The following is a 12,672-nucleotide window of genomic DNA, read 5'->3' as shown; positions in this document are numbered from 1 at the left end:
GTTCCACAGGTGGGAAAAAAGAGGAACAAATGAGTGTAGGTGTAGTGATTCTGGGTATTGGGACTTTCACAAGAAGGGGGCTGCTGGCAGACCATGTGCACCATGTAGAAACCTCTGGGGGTGGAGGGATTGGGTGGGAACAGAGGGCGTATGACCAGAAAAGAGGTGGGAGAAGACAGAGAGACCACTGACCTGATAGCGATGTGAAAGGGCATGCGCATGCGCAAGATTGGTCGTCACGTCTCTTCAAAGCTGTCCCCGCGCGCACGCTTTCGAAGTTAAGTAATTTTTCACAATTGTGTTTTTGTCGAATCTGTATCTTTCTTTCGGTGTATGTACCTATTGGGGTGACTTTAATAGGTTTCTCGGTGTTGGTTTTTCATACCTGTGTACAGAATCGTCGGTTTTTTCGTATCGTGTATTCTGAGGCCTAGTGTCGTACTAGTAGGCTACCGTGTCAGCCCTTGGCTTGAGGCTTTTGTTTTTGTCTCAGCGGTTCTTCGATCGCGCTGCAATTACTTTCGGCCTCTGTTTTTCACGGTCTTTTCACCCCATACTTCCTTGTTTTAAAATCTCAAAAAAAAAAAATATTTTTTTTTTTCCCTTCCCTGTTCTTATCCGCTTGTTCGTTCTTATTTGTTCGTTCGTTCTTCGACCACGTTGTTCGTGATCACGTGATCACATTGTTAAAAAAATGTTTCATCTGTCCCCTGAAGAACTTTTAGTTTGTCATATTCTATAACACCTTTTTCTTCTTCTTCTATAAAATAATGCTTTCGACTTGCTCACCAAATCTATTCATTCCAAAAAAAAATTCCATCTCTTACAGTGCATCTTTCATTCATTCCCTAAACTCTCCAGAACTCCACCCATCCTTCAGCGTCCTCAAATGTATTTTTGACTCGAATGTCTCAAGAAACTCATTTTGCAATAAATGTTCGTTTCCCATTAATCATACACTTTTCAAAATCCAATCTCACCCCTTCCCTCCAAATCTTCCCCATCACCCATCTCTTTCAAATCTTCCCCCTTGCCCCTCCCCCCCCAAATCTTCCCCATCACCCATCCCTTTCAAATCTCCCCCCCTGCCCCTTCCCTCCTAAACTCCCCCCACACCCCTCCACTCCGAGACTCTCCCTCACTCCTCCCCTCCTAGACTCCCCTCTCACCCCTCCTCCTCAAAGCGTCCTCCCCGCTTCTTCCCCCTTCCAACTTTCACCTTCTTCTCCCTCAACCTTCTGCCTCACTCTTCCCCCTCCTCAAATAACACCTCACTGCGCCTCACCCAATCACCATCAAACCTCTTGTCCGCCCCATTCTTCCCTTTCTCCAAGCTATTCTGTAATCTCTGACACACCTTCAACAGCTCTCCCTACCTCTTCCTCCTCTTCCACATCTTACCCTACCGCTCCCCCCCCCCCCCTGTTCTGTATCCGATGCTCCCCCTTCCTCTTCCTTAACAGTATGGACCTCAAACATCCGGGGCCTTCGCTCAAACTTAACTGATCTCTCCATACAGGTTGCTTCTGACAAACCAGACGTGATCTGCTTAACAAAACTTTCCTCCTTCATGATGTCTCTGATTCCTTGGTATCTCTCCCAGGTTACTCCCTCCTCCGGTATGATAGACCTGAGCCTCGTCCTGGAGGTGGGGTTGCTATCTTTATAAAAAAAACTCTCTTCCTCACTCGCCCTGCACTGCCCTCTCTCCACCTCACCCCCAGGAATACCTTTGGTTACGGCTTCCCCTTCGCTCCCACCTTTTGTTCATATGTGTGTTGTACCGTCCACCAAACAGTGATGACTCCATCTACATCTCGCTGTCTGATAATATGGACCAACTTCTATCTACCCATCCCAACTCTCTCTTCCTCATATGTGGTGATTTCAAATGTCACCATGCCAGTTGGCCTCTCTCACCTCTCACCAGCCATGGCTCTTCAGTACCTCTCTCACCAGCCATGGCTCTTCAGCAAAGGACTTCTGTGACTCACTGGGACTGACACAATCTGTCACTTTCCCAACCCGGATCTCAGTCAACGGAGCATCTTCTCTTCTGGACTTGGTTATGACTAACTTCCCTGAAAATGTCTGCTGCTCTTCTTCTGCTCCAATCGGCTCTTCTGATCATGTGCTTGTTAAAGTGGACATCTCTCTGACCATTCTCAGAGAGCCTCCTCAGCGTCGACGAGTCTGGCATTTCACTCAGGCCAACTGGCACGGTCTTCAAGCAGCCAACAATCATCTGGACTGGTCTCCCATCTCTACTGCCTCTGACATCAACTCATCCTGGGAATTCTTCCAAAGTAAATTGCTCTCTCTCATGCACAGATTTATCCCATCTCGTCTTCAGTTGTCATACCCTTCCTCCCGTCCATGGTACACGGAATCTTGTGGTGAGGCTATTGCCCAGAAACAACTTGCTTTCGTCTCCTGGAAAGCAAATCCAACGGAAGGAAATCTCATTTCCTTTCACAAAGCCCGAAACAAGTGTGTGTCCACCCTCAGGAGAGCCAGGAAACAATATCTCTCCATTCTCAGGACCGAACTCTCTTATCTGTCTCCCTCGTCCAAATCCTGGTGGCGTCTGGTCAAATCTGTTTCTGGTGTTTATTCCCCCTCCATCCCCTCCCTCACCTCAAATGGCCACAGCCGCCACACGGCTGACTCCGCACGTGAAAAAGCTGAATGCCTCAACTCTGTGTTTGCCTCTAAATCTTGTGTCCCAAACCCATCCCTCTCGGTACCCACCATACCCAGTCGTACCCAGCTGCTCCTGGACTCTGTGTCCTTTCTTCCTGACAAGGTGGAAAAGTTTCTGTCAACCCTCGACTCTGATTCTGCAACTGGACCTGACGGCATCAGCCCACGGGTCCTAAAATCATGTTCTTCCGCTCTTTCACTCCCTCTCTCTGTTCTCTTCACCCTCTCTTTTGCTCAAGGTCATCTTCCATCTGCTTGGAAATCTGCCAACATCACCGCTTTGCACAAAAAGGTGCAAAAACAGATCCCAGCAACTACAGACCAATCAGCCTTCTCCCAATTATCAGCAAAGTCATGGAATCCATCATTGCTTCAGATATGAAATCTTTCCTCTTCTCCAATGGCTTGATCTCTGATCATCAATTTGGTTTCAGACCTGGACACTCCACTCTGGACATGCTGCTTCTGCTTTCTCAACAATGGATGGAGGTCCTCAATGCCAAACAGGAAATTAGAGCAGTCTCCCTTGACATATCACGTGCCTTCGATACGGTCTGGCACCCCGCTCTGCTCACCAAACTCTCCTCTTTTGGTATCCATGGAAATCTCCACGCATGGTTGGCGGACTTCCTCTCTAGTCGTAGTCAACGTGTGGCCCTGAATGGGTTTCTCTCATCTCCTCTTCCTGTTCAGGCTGGAGTTCCCCAAGGCAGTGTTCTAGGCCCTGTGCTTTTTCTGGTCTTCATCAATGATCTCTCTGACTCTCTTGAAAATCCTCTCTATCTCTTTGCTGACGACTCTACTCTCTGTCGCTCCATTCTTCATCCCTCAGATCGGCAGTCTGCAGCCTCCTCACTCTCTGCAGACCTTGACAAAATCACAGACTGGGCAAACAAGGGGAACATGTCTTTCAATCCTGACAAATCTCACACTCTTACGATGTCTCTCCGAAAAGACTAACTGGACAACCCTCCCATCCACTTTCTGAATAATCCTCTCCAAGAAGTTCTGTCACTCAAGCTTTTGGGTCTCACTATCTGCCATGATCTTTCCTGGGAAAACCACATTTCAAATCTGGCCTCCAAAGCCAGTCCCCGACTGGGCATCCTCCGTCGTGCGAAGTCCTTCCTTGGCACACCTGAGCTCCTCAACACATACAAGGCTTTCATCCGCAGCTCAATGGAATACTGCTCTCCCCTCTGGGCTGGTGCTCCTGCCTCACACCTAGCTCGCCTTCACGCTGTTGAAACCAAAGCATTCAGAATCATTGGAATCTCCCGCGATGAAGCTAACTCCAAGGGCCTCTCACTCACCGCAGGCAGGTTGGTGGTCTTTCCGTCTTCTATCGACTCCTCTTTGGCCTTGCCCCCCCAGCTCTCTCTGGGCTCTGTCCCGCAAATATTCCTACAGGTCCCACAAGATCTGCCTGCAACCCTCTTATGGTTAAACTGCCAAAATCAAGACTCTCTGCTCACCTTCACTCCTTCATTCCTCTTTTCTCCTGCCTCTGGAACAAACTCCCTCACTCTCTTCAATCCCACTCCACCCTCCAAGTCTTTAAAACAGGTGTTCACCACCATCTCTTATCTTCCCCCATCCAAAACCTTGATCTTTTCTACCCCCGCTAATTTCACCCCAATTCCACTTTTTTGAAATACCAACTTCTGTCCAGGAAGTCCTTGGTGTCCTTGTGTTTTATACTTCTCCCTCCCCCCCTCCCCCCCTCCCCCCCCCCTGCCCATGCCTCCTCCCCCCGGGCCCTCTCCCTTCCACACATCTCCCTGCTTTCGGATGTTGTGTTTGTGTGCTTCCCCTTCTCCCCATCTTGTCTTCCGCTCCCTCTTTTTGGGTATTTTGTTTGTCTGGTTGATTTGTTTGTGAAGTAAATGTTAGCTCTTTCACGAGCCTCGATTCAGTATACAAAAAGAAAAAAAGAAAAAAAAAAGGGGTGGGAGAAGACAGAGACCGGCTTTCCTCCTCCAGTTCCCTCCTTTTGGTCATACAAATGAAGGAAATTTGTAAATTGGTCGCAGTACTAAAGGAAAAACTTGTAAGATTCCATGAAAGCTTGACCGTGCGCATTTCCTCCAAAGGACAACATAATCCACAATGCAGCGCCCCCTTTTGGCGATGCACCAGATGGTGGTCAAATCGATTCCTCTTCACCAGGGATCAAACCCAGTCCTGGACAGCTTATAAGCTTGCACATGACCAACTGAGATATTACCACTCACAGATGTTAACTAAAAGTGCCATTGTGATGGGGTGCAAGCAGGGTGCTGAACCTCAACATTCACCATCTTTCGGCAGGGATGTCAACTCAGCTGCCCCGTCCAGAGTTGCGCATGTTAAAGCTCACACCGCATCTGTTGAAAATAGTCGGCAAGACAACATGAAATGTGACTGCCGTCGCTATTTATGTTATTTATTTATTTTCCCCACATGTGGTTCCTTGCTTTTGGTTGTGTCTAGCTGTGTAATTAGCAATGTCTGTGGTAGAAGAGATTTCCGGATTTCAGATTTGGCACACGCACGATAGGCTAAAGGCCTTTAACTGCACTATTGTTATTAAAACAAAAGACAACCAAATACAACTTGATCATCTTGCAGACATGATCCGCATTATGCCATCTCACCCCCCCCCATCCCCCAATGATAAATGCCCAGAAGTTGCATCAATCATTGTTGGGCCTGAACAAAAGAAAATTTTCCTTAATGATTGCCAAAGCCACTGCTTTGCCAGTGGTGGTGAGGAATACATTATTGGTAATGCCGGAACAATAGAGTATTGGAGGAGTGAGCAATCAATCTTCTTCAAAAACAACAATTCTAAAAATTAAAAACTGCTGTTTATAAGTCAACACATTATTTGGCATAGAGTTTGGTGTGCTGCAAAGTTGTTGTTTTTTTTTTCTTAATGCACAAACAAAACCTTGACGACATCAAATGTCATCAAAAAAATTGCACCCGTGTGTCCAAATGCAGCGGATCAACTTGGCATTCTGTATATGAAAGAGGAAAAACCAAGAAACAAACAAAACCCTTTAGGATTACCCTGTAGAATTACCCTATAGAATTACCCTGTAGAATTACCCTGTAGAATTACACTGTAGAATTACCCTGTAGAATTACACTGTAGAATTACCCTTTAGAATTACCCTATAGAATTACCCTTTATAATTACCCTGTAGAATTACCCTATAGAATTACCCTATAGAATTACCCTTTATAATTACCCTTTATAATTACCCTGTAGAATTACCCTTTAGAATTACCCTTTAGAATTACCCTTTAGAATTACCCCTTAAAATTACCCTGTAGAATTACCCCTTAAAATTACCCTGTAGAATTACCCTGTAGAATTACCCTTTAGAATTACCCCTTAAAATTACCCTGTAGAATTAACCTTTGGAATTACCCAGTAGAATTACCCTTTAGAATTACCCCTTAGAATTACCCCGTGGAATTACCCTGTAGAATTACCCTGTAGAATTACCCTGTAGAATTACCCTGTAGAATTACCCTGTGGAATTACCCCGTGGAATTACCCTGTAGAATTACCCCGTGGAATTACCCTGTAGAATTACCCTGTAGAATTACCCTGTAGAATTACCCTGTAGAATTACCCTGTGGAATTACCCTGTAGAATTACCCTGTAGAATCACCCTGTGGAATTACCCTGTGGAATTACCCTGTAGAATCACCCTGTAGAATCACCCTGTAGAATTACCCTGTGGAATTACCCTGTAGAATTACCCTGTAGAATTACCCTGTAGAATTACCCTGTAGAATTACCCTGTGGAATCACCCTGTGGAATTACCCTGTGGAATTACCCTGTGGAATCACCCTGTGGAATTACCCTGTGGAATCACCCTGTGGAATCACCCTGTAGAATCACCCTGTGGAATTACCCTGTGGAATTATCCTGTAGAATTACCCTGTGGAATTACCCTGTAGAATTACCCTGTAGAATTACCCTGTAGAATTACCCTGTAGAATTACCCTGTGGAATCACCCTGTGGAATTACCCTGTGGAATTACCCTGTGGAATCACCCTGTGGAATTACCCTGTGGAATCACCCTGTGGAATCACCCTGTAGAATCACCCTGTAGAATTACCCTGTGGAATTACCCTGTAGAATTACCCTGTAGAATTACCCTGTGGAATTACCCTGTAGAATTACCCTGTAGAATTACCCTGTAGAATTACCCTGTGGAATCACCCTGTGGAATTACCCTGTGGAATTACCCTGTGGAATCACCCTGTGGAATTACCCTGTGGAATTACCCTGTGGAATCACCCTGTGGAATCACCCTGTGGAATTACCCTGTAGAATTACCCTTTAGAATTACCCTGTGGATTACCCTGTAGAATCACCCTGTGGAATTACCCTGTAGAATTACCCTGTGGAATTACCCTGTAGAATTACCCTGTAGAATTACCCTTTGGAATTACCCTGTGGAATTACCCGAAATAATTACCCTTTAGAACTAAATACGGTGGGTTTGAAAGGTTCTTGTTTATTTTGACGGACGGGCGTAGCCAAATGTTGAAGCGGCTTCACCGTTTAAAATATACTAGAATATAAGACAATCGCTTCGCTGACGGAAATGTCAATCTTTGCTGCGATGGCTAATCTATGGGGGAAGAAAAAAAAAAGGATTTCTGGGAGATCTTGCTCTCCGTGTAGGGATAACCAACTGCACGTGTTGGCATTTGCAGTTTTGAAACGCGTGTCCCATGTACACATAAAAAAAATTAATTAAAAAAATTTTGGATCACAAACGCGAAAGGGAGTTACCTGTATCCACCGTTGGATTTATTGAAATCCGTTCTCAAGTTATAACATGACAAACAAACAAATAGACAAACAAACAGACAGACAGACAGACATACAGACACGGCTCCTTTTATAATATAGATATTCTGAAGACGTACTTTCAATTGTAAGTATATAATTCACCAATGCCTAATATTGACAACTATCTTTCGAAAGCAAAGGCCATCAAGCATGGTGTTCTGGGTGAAAGACAAAGAAGGATCGCCACGGCCACAGATGAAACAAATGAACAGTCTATTTGTGAGACGTACCCCCCTACGATGTCAACCTGGCTCCTGCAGAGCTAAGCATATCCAACCACCGAGGTGTGCTGACCTAAGCCCTATTATCCGCATCAACTAAGGCAGCGCTTTGTCCCCTGGATGGATCTCAAACCTGGAGCAAGTAGGTCTGACAATGGTCTCCAAGAGAGACAACCTAATAAGGTCAGAGGGACCCAAATCCATAGCAGTTGGAGCTCAGAACATGTGTGAGACCCACGTGAACACACACACACACACACACACACACACACACACACACACACACACACACACACACACACACACACACACACACACACACACACACACACACACACACACACAATATCCTGAAGCAATGCTCATATGTACTGATGAACGCAGTGTGATTCTGATTAAAATCGGCATCACTAACTTGTTTGCTTCCTTGTATTTTTTTGAAGCAGGAGTTGTTTGTGTTTTATTGTGCACGACAAAGAAGGAAGTGAAACACATGCCTGGCATCGAATGGGATACCAGTTCCGAAGAATAAATCATTAGAATGAACTAAATTGCTTCTCGAACAAACTTTCAGAAATATTAAACAGGTAATGAGTAATAGTACATATTTCTGTCAGTCTCTTTAAATTAATCAGGAAAACCTTCAGGGAAGCAACAGGAAGCAATCGATGAGCCAATTGGTAACGCATGTGTTGTACGAAGCATTGAATTTCAAAATACCTGTTCCGAGGTCTCGTTTAAACCAAACGTGTCTATTTGAATCCCATGGACAACGAACGGCTCCAGAAACATTGCTTTACCCATGTCATAAGGAACTTTAGAAGTGCATGCCCCCGTACTGCCTCGAAAATGCAACCTTCATGAATTTGGATGATTTGGATTACTATTCGGTCACTTGACCTTCAGTGTTCTGCATCATTGACCTTCACATCACATACGGTATATACTGATACTGAAGTCGACAAATTGACGAGTCTTTTCAAAGAAAGAGAGGGAGAGGGGGAAGGCGTCCTGAACTTTTACCGATCTAAATGTGACGAAGTACCTTTGACCTTTACGCGTTTGCAACAATCGATTGAGGTCGCGAGGGGAAAGCACAATTATTTTCGATCCAAGCTAAACTAGAGGATTGCAACATGTCAGTTGATGCCTCAACTCCTATATGTGCTGTGGTCAAGTAAAGATGATCACCTAGACACATAAGGTGAAATAGCTAAAATGTGAGCAGTCTATCCCACATGACTTGCAGCAGGATTATTATACCATGAATGGTACCATGATTGGAGCACAAGGTTAATTGTGTCGATATGGAAGGGGACGGGGAATGCTCAAGATCCGGGGAAGTACAGGGCAAGGACAAATTACGAAATGTAGATCGGAGAAGAGCAGCAGTGGTTTAGAAAGACTAGGGGAATCACAGATGGTATGTTCATGCTGAGACAGCTGGTGGAGAAGAGGTTGGAGGTGCAATGTCAAATGGCATTGGGATTTGTGGATCTGGAGAAACCCTACGACACTGTCCCGAGAGATATGGTGATGGCGACACTGCGGTGGATGGGTGTGCCAGAAGCAGAAGTTAGATTGGTGGAAGAGATTGTACAAGGGAAAGAAGGGAAGAATTTTGGTTGGCCCTGGGATGTTGGATGAGTTCAGTGTGAACATCGGTTTGAGGCAGGGAAGCGCTCTCGCCCACTCATGTTTATCATGGATGATGGAGCTGGTATGAAGGAAGGTGAACATGAAAGGTATTCTGGGGAGGATGTTGTATGTGGACGATCTGATTGTTGTGGTGGAGAGTGGGTGGGAGATGCAGGAAGTACTGGGGCTGACACTGCCCATGAAAAATCTGAATGCCTCAACTCTGTGTTTGCCTCAAAATCATGTGTCCCAAACCTGACTCTCACTGTACCCACCATAGCCAGTCGTACCCAGCTGCTCCTGGACACTGTGTCCTTCTCTCCTGACAAGGAAGGGAAGTTTAAGTCAAACCTCGACTCTGATTCTGCAACTGGACCAGACGGCATCAGCCCACAGGTCCTAAAATCCTGCTCTGCTGCTCTATATCACCCTTTCTCTGTTCTCTTCACCCTCTCTTTGGCTCAAGGTCATCTGCCATCTGCTTGGAAATCAGCCACCGTTACCGCTTTACACAAAAAGGAGCAAAAACAGATCCTTGCAACGACAGACCAATCAGCCTGCTCCCAATAATTAGCAAGGTTTTGGAATCCATCATCGCTTCTGATATTAAATCCTTCCTCTTCTCCAATGGCTTGATCTCTGATCATCAATTTGGATTCAGACCTGGTCACTCTACTCTGGGCATGCTGCTTCTGCTGTCTCAACAATGGATGGAGATCCTCAACGCCAAACAGGACATCACAGCCGTCTCCCTTGACATATCTCGGTCTGGCACCCACCCTGCTCACCCAACTCTCCTCCTATGGTATCCATGGAAATCTCCATGCTTGGCTTGCGGACTTCCTCTCTGGTCGTAGTCAAGGTGTGGCTCTAAATGGAATTCTCTCATCTCCTCTTCCTGTCCAGGCTGGAGCTTCTCAAGGCAGTGTTCTGGGCCCTGTGCTTTTTCTGGTCTTCATTAATGATCTCTCCGAGTCGATGGAAAATCCTCTCTATCTCTTTGCTGATGATTCCACTCCCTGCCTCAGACCTCAGATTGGCAGTCTGCAGCCTCTTCAGTCTCTGCAGACCTGGACAAAATCACAAACTGGTCAAACACATGGAACATGTCTTCAATCCTGACAAATCTCACACTCTCACTTTGTCTCTCAGAAAAGACCATCTGGAAACCCTCCCATCTACTTTCTCACCCATCCTCTCAAAGAAGTTCTGTCACTCAAGCTTTTGGGTCTCACTATCTGCCATGATCTTTCCTGGAAAACTACATTTCCTCGCTGGCTTCCAAAGCCAGTCACAGACTGGGCATCCTCCATCGTGCGAAGTCCTTCCTTGGCACCTCTGAGCTCCTCACCACATACAAAGCTTTCATCCGTAGCTTGATGGAGTACTGCTCTCCCCTCTGGGCTGGTGCACCTGCGTCACACCTAGCTAGGCTTCACACTGTAGAATCCAAAGCATTCAGAATCATTGTTATCTCCCACGATGAAGCTGATTCTGAGGGCCTTTCTCTCTCTCACCACAGGCAGGTTGGTGGTCTTTGTCTTCTACCGACTCCTCTCCAGCCTAGCTCCCCCTGCTCTGTCTGTGCTGTCTCCCAAATATTCCTGCAGGATGCACAAGATCCCCCAGCAACCTTCTTCTGGTGAAATTGCCAAAATCATGACTCTCTGCTCACCTTCACTCTTTCATTCCTCTTTTTCCCTTCTTCAAATCCACCTCCTTCGAAAGTCCTTGTAGTGTCTATCGCGTTTATCCTGTGTGCCCTGCCCCAATCCTCTCCCTTCCACAGATCTCCTGATGTCCCTGTGGGACGCACAAGATCTCTCAGCAAACCTCTTCTGGTGAAACTGCCAAAATCAAGACTCTCTGGCTCACCTTCACTCTTTCATTCCTCTTTTTCCCACCTCTGGAACAAACTCCCACAATCTCTTCAATCCCACTCCTGCCTCCAGGTCTTCAAAACAGCTGTTCACCACCATCTCTTATCTTCCGCCATCCAAAACCTTGATCTTTTCTACCCCCGCTAATGCACCCTAAATCCACGTCTTTCAAATCCACCTCCTTCAAAAGTCCTTATAGTGTCTATCGTGTTTATCCTGTGTACCCTGCCCCAGCCCTCTCCCTTCCACAGATCTCCTGATGTCCCTGTTCTCTACTGGTGTTGTGTTTTCCTCTCTCTCCCCCTCATCTCCTACTCCCTTTATTATACATATGTTTTATGTGTCAGCTCTTGCACAAGCGCTGACCATGTAGGCAAAAAAAAAAAAAAAAAAAAAAAAAAGGAGATTGAAGGGAAAGGTTCTGATGTGTGTAACGCTGGCATATATCTTTACGGTCTGGAGAGGGTAGCACTGACAGCGAGACAACAACAGAGGCTGAAGGTTTGCGAGAACAACTGGGTCAGGAGGATTGCGGGAGTGAAGATGGTGGATAGAAGGAGAATGGGTGAAGAGGGAGGAGATTTGTGTGTAGATGAGCTTGACGGGAGATTGGTGAAATGACAGCTGAGATGGGCTGGACACGGTGCGGATGGGGGAAGAGAGATTGGAAAAGAGAGTGGATAGGTTGAGGGAACAAGGTAGGAGGTAAAGGGAAATGCTGCAGTTGAGATCGGAAAATTGTGTGAAGAGGGATACAAGTAAGGTGTGGGTGGTTGGAGAGTGGAGAGAGTTGGCTGAGGACAGAGGGGAGTGGAGGAGTATTGTGGTCAAGGCAGGGCAGGAGCTTGGTACCATTGGACCTCACACTTTATAAAAGGAAGAAGAGGAGTAGAATAATTATGTGCAAATTATCTATCATATAAAACACAATGCCTGTTTGTGTGTTTGTGCAGATGTCTCTCCCCCTTCGTAAGGGTCGGTTTCAAAGGCCAATCTTTTAACACGAATGTGTGTTCACTACAGTCTATTGGAGGATAAAATCGAAAATCATTTTCTGTAAAAGAGTAAGTATGTCTATTCTATTGGAATTGTCGACGGTGGCTTGCAAATCGAGCCTCAAGGGCGGTGTACAAAAGCGTTTTAAAAAAATACCAATAAATACAAGGTGCAGGGAGGTGAAATTTGCTGCACCTGATATGCAACACGCAAAGAGTAAAACGAGTGTTAATTTACATCCGTGTGATGTCGAATAAATAAAGAAGATACACTACATGACCAAAAGTATGCGGACACCCATTCTAATTAGTGGATTCGGGTATTTCAGCCACACACATTGCTGACAGGTATATCTAATCAAGCACACAGCC

The 12,672-nt window shown here is 45.8% G+C and overlaps 1 protein-coding gene across 3 annotated transcripts in view; it reads right to left on the bottom strand.

The window, feature by feature from the left end:
- The window catches only part of LOC137434388 (ubiquitin carboxyl-terminal hydrolase 22-like), a 179,442-nt gene that overhangs the window by 48,333 nt on the left and 118,437 nt on the right, over positions 1-12,672 (bottom strand). The window lies entirely within an intron of this gene.

This window comes from Myxine glutinosa, chromosome 10, assembly GCF_964187855.1.
Source record: "Myxine glutinosa chromosome 10, kmMyxGlut1.1, whole genome shotgun sequence".
Classification (NCBI taxonomy): Eukaryota; Metazoa; Chordata; class Myxini; order Myxiniformes; family Myxinidae; genus Myxine; species Myxine glutinosa.
Note: the sequence above shows the minus strand (reverse complement) of the source record. Positions and strands in the feature narration are given on the sequence as shown.